At 39.0% G+C, this 11,972-nt stretch overlaps 1 long non-coding RNA gene across 1 annotated transcript; it reads left to right on the top strand.

The window, feature by feature from the left end:
- Positions 1 to 8,587: 8,587 nt before the first annotated feature.
- Positions 8,588 to 11,972, top strand: LOC127987027 (uncharacterized). Its single transcript, XR_008161029.1, has 2 exons — positions 8,588 to 8,807; positions 11,808 to 11,972. It is a non-coding gene; the product is annotated as an uncharacterized LOC127987027 (long non-coding RNA).

Below are 11,972 nucleotides of genomic sequence, written 5' to 3'. Positions count from 1 at the left end.
AGGAATATAAAGGACCTGTTAGTAATATTGAACATGATTAATGGAGCACCCTTATTGTTCCATATTAGTCCCCCCCCCCCCTCAGTTTAACTGTAAGATTAGCCCACACAAACTACAACTAACAAAAACGTATAAAATGCTATCAAAACGTAATGAAATACCCATAATAGATTAGAAATGACCAAGTATTGAACACTGACTGGCACATGATCTTTACTTGATATCTTAATGATTTTTGGCATAAAAGAAAAATCAATCATTTTGACCCATGCAATGAATTTTTTGTTATCGCTAAAAATATACCCCAGCGACATAAGACTGGTTTTGTGGTCCAGGGTCACATACTGTATCAAAGTACTCTGGTATTACCATGACACCATCCCTGTATCGCAGTGCCACCATAGTAGCTTTTTGTTAGGGTCATCATTTCATTGGTGTTATCAGGTCAAACCAGAATACACATGGAATAAATTAGCATATATATTTGACAGGAATATACTGTGTTGACTAGACCTTCCTTACCTGACCTACTCGCATAAGGGCTGTCGTGGTACATCAGTGGCTAGTCTGTAATGGCAAAAATATATATAACTAAAATATGATGCAAATACCTCTGGCAGATCTGTTATCTTAACTATAAGCAGAATGTCCTTTCAACACTGGCTGAGATGATAGCCAGGTGGCGGTCTGTATTAAAGCACTGTCTGAGAATGTGACAGAATGGTGTGTGGTGCAAACCATTGCCGTAAAACAAGAAACATCTTGAGCAAAAGCTGTTTTAATCATGGCTCAACTCCCTGAAATGAACTTAGAGGAGCTTCCATCGAAGAATGGCAGTAATCAAATATACCTTGAAATACAGGGATTGATCCAGTATTGTGGTCTTCAAAGCACTTATGGATTTGAGAAAAAAAAAAAAACGAACCCTATTTAAACACAATTCATCCTGAACCATTTGTGCTACAAACATTAATAAGAAGATGTATTATGTTTCTTAGAAATGTGGTTGAAAATAATATTTTTGTCTGGCAGAAAATGCCATTAATAACATTTCCACTATAGCCATACATAGTGACCTTGTTATCATATATATATATATATATATATATATATATATATATATATATATATATATATATATATATATATATATATATACCAGTAAGCCACCAAGCTACTACCTTAAACCCCCTAGCAATGTGACTGCAAATTATGGGTGGACCAGCACCACACTGTCTTTGGAAAAACCCTAATTAAAAAGCTAAAACCACACAAACACTTGAATACTGTATACATAATCCTATTTTAGTGCTTGCAAAGACCCCTTCATTTCTTTTTCTGTTCTGTTTCTTTTTTCATCTCTCTCTCTCTCTCTCAGTGTCTTTCTTGACCTTGCGGAGCACCCATGATTGATAGGTTGGGGACAATGTTATGGCAGGCTCTGTACGTTCTAGATTAATGATGTTTGGCTCAGATTTGGCTGTAAAATGCCCTCTGTTGAATGAACATCAGTTCAGATTTCAGTGCAATTTCAAAGGTAAAAGCTGTCAAAAGGTTGTTCTGGATGTAGTACATACTTAATCTGTTTCTTTTCAGTACCTTTGTTTTTGTGCTTACATTTGTGTATGTGTGTGTGTGTGTGTGTGTGTGTGTGTGTGTGTTCATTCTGTCCTCTACTGGACAAGTGCAGTTATGACAGATGCCTAACCACTCCCCAAAGTTAGGTCCCACCCTGTTAGTCAAGATCCATGGACAACACATCTCTGACAGACGCTGCTTATCTAGGATCAGACTGGACCTGTCGTTTGTTACTTCACTTTAAATACAAAACTGTGCCAGAAACTGTAGTTCTGGTTTGTCAGTCACCAGTGACATCAGACCTTATTTAGTGTGTGTTTCAGACAGGGCAGTGTATGTTGTGACCATAGACTGTATAAAAACAGTTGTGACGGATGGTCTGGTCTGGGTGGGGCAGGTGGACGGATGTGTTTTTGACTACCGCCAGATGACACTTGTCCCTGAATGTCCCGAAAACACACAAACAACCTCTGAAGCCTTTAAGTAATTTTAAAGGAATAATGCATTTTGTTGATATCTGTTAATATACAGCGGACATATTGTAGTATCATTACTGAAATCAACATTTGCAAACATTTAGGTTTTTAATGTTTTTATATCACAGATTTTTTTCATAGATTTCAATGGATCAAAATTCATTTATGCTTTAATTACAATTATATTAATTACACATGACCTTACAAAACCTTTTATTAATTAAATGCTTTATGTAATGTTTTGTAGACATACAAATTATATTTAGACTACTTCTAGGGTCAGAAAGTTAGCATGAAAGTGCTAAATGCATAAATAATGCAAAATATTAACATAATCATACTATATAAATACATTTTTAATGAAAAAGTTTTCCCTCCACTTTCTCTTCAATACTCTTAAGTTTTTTATATATATTTTTTCTTTTTTTTCAGTATTCCATATGTATATAAAATATGTTTTTTTCAGCATCAGCTTAACATATTTTATGAAATATATTACACTGTTAAAATATATACTAAAATAAAACCGAGGAAATTACGGTGTTCGTTAAAATCCACTACATCTAGTGTTTAAATCAATATTCTGTAATATATTGTTTTAACACTAGATGGCGCTATGAAGAAGCATTTACTACAAGGGAATGGGACAGAGCTTCTTTTCCTGACGCAGTGAACCTGTGGTCATGGTTGCATGCCATGTGCAGTAACTCACTGCTTCTCTCAAACTGTAATGTGCTATTATCTTCCACGCAAATTTGTATTTACTAAGTTCGAGACTGCTTGTGATTGCTTGAGTGTGTGAAGCCCAAGGAACTTGCTACACTACTGCTGTGTGTACATACTTTAAAACTGTACGAATATTTTCTTCTATCATTTACGTTACACGTTTCATAATTTCAACAAATGCTGTAGACACGAATCCCTTTATTCTGTAACCAGAAATGTATTATCAGGGGTTCAAAGCGCATTTATCCTTTCTAAAGAAAAAGTGTCACCCCAATTTCCACAAAGCGTGAACCACTGCCCATTGTGCTTTGGTGTGTTTGTGGTGTGTGTGTGTATGTGGGTGGGAGTGTATTTTTATAAACCCACAAAATTCATTATAGTTTATGATGTGCACAAGAAAAATGTCCAAGTCAATGATGTGAATGAATGACTTGAATGCTTGACATCATATTCGTTTCCTGATGCACGTTTTGTCTGTTGCCACAGGGAGAGGACAGCAGAGGAGAAAAACAGAGCAAGGGAAGCGAAAAATAATAGGAGTGTGCTTCTTGTGCTGTTTAATCTCCAGACAGTCCCTAATTTCTCTAATTATCAAGCTGCTAAGCAAACAGAGGCAAGCAAGCAGGAATTGGCCGTCTCCTGCGGCTTACACTTCGGGGGGTCGTGTCTAATTTGAGGGAAGACCCAGTCCATCTCTTGCATGAACACATCTAGGGCTAACACACCCCTACCAGTGCGGCCCCTCCCTGTCGACCCCTACCCACATGCACCAGCTTTATGGCAGATGGCGTAGTTCACCCTGCCTCTGAACCTTCATTTCACCCCCACCCTCTGCAGCTTTTGTGCCCCTGTGCGTGCAGTGTTAGGGGGCTGCGACAACAACAGCCCTCCTTAATGCTTCCACCCACCCCAGTCCTATTGTAATCAGGATTCAGGCTTCATGCATGGCGCCGAGTTCAGGTGCCCTAACAGGGTTGTCAGCACCCGAAAAATCATTATAATCCCAGTGCTTGTGCATCAGGGCCACTGGAGTTCATACTACTTTCCTGACACACTTGACCGGGATTGATCCCTAAATATTGCTAGAATAATAGGATCATTCTAAAGGCCTGTCGCAGAACTGGATGTTTTCAATAACTTACTATTGACTTCTTTGCTTAACTGTTGAGTGTAGAGATGGTTGTCAAATCCTACCAAATTCTACTTAGCAGTGCTTCCATTGAAGCTTCTTTGGTTTGGTTCCTTCGCCAGGTTTCATTGACAGCTCTTCACCACAGCTGCTTACCTGATCAAGGTCGTGGATCAGGCAAATACTCTGCTTGTACAATGGTGATGAGCTGTAAAAACCTTGAGCAAGGTCAGATGTTAAACCATTATACTCACTAGAGGCTTAACTGAGGCTTTGACCATTGTTGTCTCTTTGCCAGGGTTTGTTCCTTTTTGTAGCTAAACACTTGATAAAAACAGCAAATACGGGCAAAGATTCTGCTTGGTCATGAGTGTTATGTAACTGCTAAGGGACTTCAGGTTCCCTGAGGTTATCTCCATGACAACAGGGTTCAAAAGTCTCTTGGGACTTTTGGCACACGCGACCCTTCTGCGGGGCAAGACCCCTGGGGTGTGGGGGTAGGGACACGTGGGTTAAAGGTCGCTGGACACTACGGACACTGAAAGTGAATTGGGTCAGGGTTACAGTGACACGGGCCGAGGTCGCCTCAGAAAATGCCTCACATCCATAGCATTAGTTGCGGTCAAAGAAGCCCTTTCTGGCCATCAAAACCGTGATGACCCTTGGAAGGGATGGCACACACTGCCAATTTAATCTTATTGACAGCTAACTCACAATCCTGTTTCACCCTCAATTTGGCTAGTTTCTTTCTTGAATAAATCTATGATCTTCTTATGCCAAGTAGGTGAATCTTTGCTAATGTTGCATTCTACTGCCCCTGGAGATTTTTAGCAGAGATTTGCCAGAGTTCACAGTTGCCCCTCTCCAGGACCATAAACTCCTTCCCTGAAATTCACCTTTTACAGTGAGAAGGACATGTATGACTCAATGTCTTAGTAGGCAATGAATAGGTTTTTTTTTTTTTCAGTTACCAGTTCAACATTCACATTTGGCTACAGCCTTGACCCTTTTCCTTCAGTTTCAGGCTACTGTACTTTCCATGGTTTGGTCCTCACAGTGTAGGCAACAGAGTAAGAAGCCAAATAGAAGGTGGACAGGGGAAAAAATCAATACTTTGTGTGTCGAGTGGCGTATACAGATGATAAATGCAGCAACAGAAGATGCCAAGATCAGTTGGCCAATGTGAAGAGAGAAAAAGAGAAGAATGAACCGAGTATAAAAATACAGGGAATGAGTTGGGAAAAGAGTCAGGCCCCCACTCTCTCCTTCCTCTTCCCTTTGTTTTTCCCTTTTTCTTTTCTTGTGAACTGTAACGTGTTCCTCAGTTCGTATTGTTATTGCCTGACAACCCGCTGACACTCATCCTCCAACTCCCTGAAATTCTTGTTGCCTCTCCCACAGTCATTCGTTCTTGGTCTCACATCCATATTTCTGTCTCGCAGCCTTGCATATCGTGTTGTATTGTTACTATTTATTACTCTCTCAACAAGTTAAAAGAGTCTGCGAAGGAAAAGAAGAGAGAAGAGAAGGGCGCCGGGATGAGATTTGTGTCTGTGGTCATTCCAGCAGCTCTTGTCCCACCTGCCATCCGTCCATGATGGAGGGGGTGAAAGAAGAGTAGAGTGGGGAGCTGCATCTCTCTTTCCCTCGGCTAACTCACCCTGACAGGCGGGAACGCAGACTGCAGAGAGGAGGAGGACGACGAGGAGGGGCCTCAGCCCCCACCCTCCAATCAGACGCTCCCTTCGCTCTCAGCCAGTGGCAGCAGGGCAAAAACAGTAGCAGGGCTAAAGCTAGTGGTCCTCTCTTCTCCTCTCCTCTTCTGCCTTCTCTTTTCCTAAGACTCTAGGCATGGAGTACTATTCCTCCATCTCCTGGGCGTCACGCCTCTCTCCTCCACCCTGGCTGACCACTGCAGTGCATCCACGAGGTACTCACTCCCTCTCTATCTGATTTTCTTTCTCTCTTCCTTTGGCTCTCCCTCACACACATTCTCTTTGGCTTGTTGCTATCGTAGATTGTTCGAAAGAACTTTTTGGTCAATGCAATGCTGTTGGTGATCCTACTCCGTTTGTCCTAACGAAATAGGACCTGTTAATGTTGGAAATGACTATGTATTTCATTGCAAAAAAAGATCTTCGCTCCACTTTTAATGCAACTGATCATCCTAAATTCATTATTGGTTAAGTTTTGCCTTGCATATTTTATGCACCGCATTGCTCTCTGGGTTGAAAAGTAGCAAACAACCATTTATGTATTGACTCCATCATGAACAGCAGGTGCTGTGGTGCGAAATATTCCCTCTCTTCACAATTGATCGTAACTTGATAGAATTCAATTGCACAACTTTTCTATTTCAATGTGAATTTTAATATATTTAACTGTGCTGCCTGATGCATTTAAAAAGACTTGTGATCCATGAAATAAGCAAAATAGCATTATGCAGATATTTATTCACAAATGCATTCTCTGCACTTATTTTTAAACAGTGTTTTAGGGACTGTTTTTACTACCACTGCCTAAATAAAAATCAGTTTTGATATCCAGATATCCGTATAAAGCAGCATGGCACACTTACTCATGGCCTCTCAAATGGAGAACGCATTTCCAGGCTACACATTTCTAAAACCAGTGTGTCCACCCCCTCTTCTGTCTCTTGTATTGATTGGTTAATGGCATTATTTGTGGAGTGTGCCTCTCTGGACGTTAGCCCTTTTTGGCCCCCTCGCTGTATTTGTGTGTGTGTGTTTGTGTGTTTGGTCAATAGAAGGCCATTGAGGCCTGACCGATGGTCATCCTTCAGCGTTATTTGCTTTCACACCAAAGGTCAGGGGGGGTCATAAGAAGTCAGAGGGTAATAAGTTTAACCCTGATAGGGCCAAGGTCACTCATAGCGTGACTCCAACGAAACCTAATCAATACTCCCCTCACACCATCCTCTTCCTCATATTCTGAGTAGGACTCTTTCCTTATTCTTAAAAATTTATAAACAAGCACCATGTGGAGAACTAAAGGTTTTACAAATGTTCCTTATAAATGTCCCTTGTAAATGTTTTATTTTAAGTATTATGCCTTTAAAAGTCTAATGTTTTGCAAAGACTTTACAATTTTTTATTCTTTTTTGGTTTTAAAGCCATTCAAAGATGTTCGTGTCGTCTTAGGTGCAGCGAGCCAATTGTTGGAGGCAAGCAGGGCAACACCCACCCGACAGATTTGTGAACCTTCTGGAAATTATTCACTATGCGCTTCTGCACCTGCACATCTCGTTCTGAAACCCTCATTCTTAAACTGATAATACTTTCACAAAATCGAATAACACTGGTAAATAATTTCGTATCAAAAAAAGACATGGCAGTAGAAAGTCTTTTGATGCACTGCAGTTTGCTGTGGATTTCAACTTTACATCAAAAGTCCTGAGAGAAAAACAGCTGGTGTTTGTCCAGCATACAGTACCTTGCGATAGAGACCAACTAAATGTTTAAACATGAACCAAGTACGAAAAATGGTAGTGTGGGAAGGTCACCGGCTGGGCCACCACATACGATAAGAGCCTCCATCTTCACTTCTTCAGTCAGCCATTTTACTACACTACCAATCATCTTCTGGTCATCCAGTCTACACATGCTGATAGTAACCCTGGTGTCTTAACATTTGTTTTACAAAGTGTACAAAGATTTTCACTCAATTTTTCCAAGTTACGATAAAGTTCTCAATCTGCAATAATCTACGAATACGCTGTTCGCTATATCTGAAAACCGAAAGGCGTGTTCATGCAGCGTAATCGCAATTGCAGCGGTATATCTCATTTAAAATTTACGGTTTCGTGAAAAAAAAAAGAATAGTATAATGCCAACATGTTATGGTAATAAATGCACTCTTCCCACAAACTAGTTATGCCAATTTATGTCTTTGAATCAAGAATTAAATTCGTTATGCTCGTAAAATTCACAATTTTTTTTTTTTTTTTTTTTTAAATGACAAACAAGATGAACTGAATACCATTTTGAACTGATTTTTATGTATTGCCATAAATGTTGTCAGAATTGTTTGTACTGGCCAAATTAAGTGTATTAGATTCCTTTATAGTTTGAAAGTTTCCCTAATTCGTTTGTTTACATAAGCAGACTATCCTTTAATCTTGTAGCATTGAAGCCAAGTTGACGAAATACACAACACCAGACTTTACAAAAAAAAGACAAAAACTAACCAAAACCCAGACATAACTAGTAAGCAGATGCACAAGAATCATTTGATTATCTAGTAGTGTTAAAAACAGGTTGACGAAATCTCACAAAAATTAAATACAAATTCAAAATAAAAATCGAGTGTACTTTGCACGCTAACTGGCACGAGGTATGTTAGTGTACACCATGCTGTCAAAACAGATGCGTTAGCTCATTAACCTGAACTCCTTATGGCTCACCAAGGGAAACTTTGGAAGATTTGTATTATAATACAGGCAACTTCTGTAAACATAACCCTTCTGAACAGTGTCACCCCTTTAACCAGGCCAGATACACTCAGTGCTCTTTAACACGCACATACTACATTCCTCCTGTCCCGCCGGACCGAACAAGGGGAAAGAGGGAAAAGGGAATCGCTTTTTTTCACATCTTTCCATCTTAATAAATTCTCCTTATGATCGCAGCTCTCTCAAGAAAACCAAGCAATGGTTAAACAGGAAGAAGTGACCTGCAGGGTGGAACGCCTATCAGGCAGGCTGAAGATAGATCAATGAAGGGGGGCCATTGGAAGAAGGAGAGCCGTTTGCTGCTCTACAGTCAGAGAGATAGGGTGGGATTTCACAGGCTAGCAGCACATGCTCTCACCACGCTGAGAGCTGAAAGACGTATAGTACACGTGTGTGTTTGCAGTAGAAGGTCGCTTTTGAGGAAAAGGTAAGGTAAGATGCCTTTCCCATATAATATCCTGAAATTATCCTGCTTTTGCACATGTATGTTCAGACTTGAATGATAGATTTCTAAATCGAAACGTGCTTGGCAAAAAGTGTTTGACGCATGCCGTACAATGTTACGTCTATATAAACTATATGTTTTGCAGATTTGCTCATTTATTTATTTTTTTAAGCAAAAATTATGCTTTGTCACCATGGGCCCCTGGCCCATATGACACCGCCAGTAATTCAGTTGAATGAAGTAATGCATTCATTGATTAGTCACTGAAGCCACTACTGTACAAGCACATCTGCTCACTTCAGAATGAAATGAAGATTAAATTTAGTTTTTTATGATACAATAATAATAATAACGATAACATGACTTAATACTACAACTTCCACTAATAATATATTTTAATATTATATTACTAAATATTTTATTACTTAAAAGTAAAAATGAAATTAATCAATTGATTCCGCCCACCGCATGCTTAAGATAAAAATGTTATTTTCCAAAAAATGAATTAGTTTTACAAAGTGTAGGGATGTGAATACAAAACATTAAAATGCACATTTATTTGTGTAAATTAGATGTTTTAGACAGCAATACGTGTTTTTGGCTGGTGGAAATTGTCACAGGTACAGCTTTAAAAACGTACATGAGACATGGTGTGTAAATGTGTAAGTATGTATTACTGTGTGCATTATATAGTATATATTATGTTGTAAATGTTGGAACATTTGTTTGATTCTAGTGTGGTTGGATTTAGGCAGGGGGGCGATCACAAAAGGCTTCTTTTGTCTGTAAGCTATCACTTAATTAAAGATGACTATTACTCTTAATTACGAAAACGTCCAAGACGTCCAGGGTACCATAGTAGGAAAACTTCAGAGAACACAATAAAACAGCCCTCATTAATGAAACAAGTGCAACACCACGGATCCTTCTGTCCAGGACTGGTCATATTGTCTTTTTTTGTCTTCAATTTTCTACCAGACAATATGATGACAGAGGGGGGTCCCAGGCCACATCCACTGCCAGAGATGCTGTTCCACTTTTTCAATTGTTTTTTTCTTTCTTTTTTTCTCTCGCCCTTTGCCCCTGGTGGGAAAGTATTTAGGACTTTAGGTCTGTGACAAATAAAAATGTCATCCCTGCTTAAATCTGCTGTGATTGTTTGTGGGCAAACTGGTGCTCTGAGGTCTTGAGATGTTGCCTTACAGTGAGAGGAGATGCTGGGAATGGCTCCGTCCTCTTCACATGCCACCTTTGGTCAAGCCCAAGTTCTGGAACACCGCTGGCCTTTGCTTAACAATACCACTCGCCACACAGGGGTCCCCTCGAACCCAGAGCTCAAACTAATTCACATTGTACAGTAAAAAGCCTTTTGAATACGACCACCAGCTGACACATCTCATCTCAGCTTAAGGGGGGAGGAAAGAAGCCGGAGAATAGTGACTCAAAAACAAGTAACAATGAAAATGAAATGTATCGAGAATGGAACTGTGTAGAGTTGGCACAGTGGAAAAACAGAGCAAAAACTAATCCCTATATATTTTTTTTTAACTAAAACCACTGTGCTTTTGTAAAACCTCAATGTTTAAAAAACATTCGCCACTAGGGAGTTCATGGGAGGGGCACGTTTTTGTTTTGAAACAACCAATTTTGAAAAACAACATAATACAAACGAATGGATTAAGCTAAAACTGCCACGTTTTCTTGCGTTCTTTTTATATTTAAAAAAAAAAAAGAGCCATGTTCACACCTATTTGAAATCTGTTTGTCAGAAAACATTCACGGAGCACAAAGAAGACTGACATGAACATTATGCGACATTTGTAACTCAGTATCAGACGTTCAGCTGATCAGTTAAACTTAAAAACTGCAAAAATCATCTCACTTTCTGCAAACATAATTATAGTGCCAAGGGCAAATGTTGTTCCACCCTTTAACCCTTTTATTTGCGACACGGCCCATTGTTGACCTAGTTTTCCATAGTTAAAAATAAATATAAAAATACAAATTCATTTACATATTTATTTGCTTATTAAAAATACCCTATACTAAACCGGTATACTCGATGTCTGCTAAATTGGAACAACAAATGTTGTACTTAATGTCCTGATTATTGTAAGTAGTGCTGAAGTCCAACTAAAGACATACTGAAGTGTATTTGATTGTGCTGAAGAGAAACTTTTGCAAGTATACTTCAGGTACACTTAAGTGCAAATATTATTGAAAGATCATACAATTAAAACACATTTTAGCTTTAATATTAAGAAATGTGCATCGTAGTAGTAGTAGTAGCAGCAGCACTACAAATAAAGATTAATTATAATTTTTATATCAGTAAGTCTTGAGCAATATGTCAGTAAATATGACATTAGATTTGAACTAAACTTAGTATGAAAAAATATATATTTAAAATATATATATAGAGATTTTTTTACTAGGGTTGACTACATATCTTGATTGAGTGAACTCTGCCATTACAACACACTTGCGATATCAGATTTATCTATATCTATAATATTTTTGTTGATAATTTACACGTTTTTGTGCTGCGAACAACACAAATCAGGCAATGAATGTCTGTAATTTATTTATTTTTGTCTATTTTTTAACTTGATACTAAAATATATTAAACTAAAACTATAATAAAATGCCATTGATCTTTGATGTACAACCCTAGTTTGTATTCATTTTGAGGTGTGTTCAATTAAAACTATAAACTGCAACATACTGAAGAGCTCACATTTTCCTTTCAGATTTCTTTGGTGGGTATCAGGTGTTCTCAGCAATAGTTGAAATGGTCAGTATACAACTCCCACAAAAGCTAAGCCCCACATGCTTTGTAAAAGGTCTGCTAGTTTGGGAAGAACTGGCCTTTGATCTGGCCAACACGACTTAGTCTAGCAAACACACAACGGCTACTCTCTCTCTCTCTCTCTATCTCTCCCTCCCTCACTCCTTTCTTCCGTCCTTCTCAATTTGTTGCAGTGTTCTGGGGTGTCAAAGGACCAGAGCTGTGGCTCTAAAGAAGAGACAGCGAGTGGGACATACACATCGGACGCTCTGACAATGCCGGCTCAGGTTCCTGTGAGTTTGCCATGGCGACCAGTGGGCCCTGACAGCAGCGGGGATCACGGTCTTGCAGAGGAAGGG

Source organism: Carassius gibelio, chromosome B22, assembly GCF_023724105.1.
Source record: "Carassius gibelio isolate Cgi1373 ecotype wild population from Czech Republic chromosome B22, carGib1.2-hapl.c, whole genome shotgun sequence".
NCBI lineage: Eukaryota > Metazoa > Chordata > Actinopteri > Cypriniformes > Cyprinidae > Carassius > Carassius gibelio.
The sequence above is the reverse complement of the archived record's forward strand: the minus strand, read 5'-3'. Positions and strand labels throughout refer to the sequence as shown.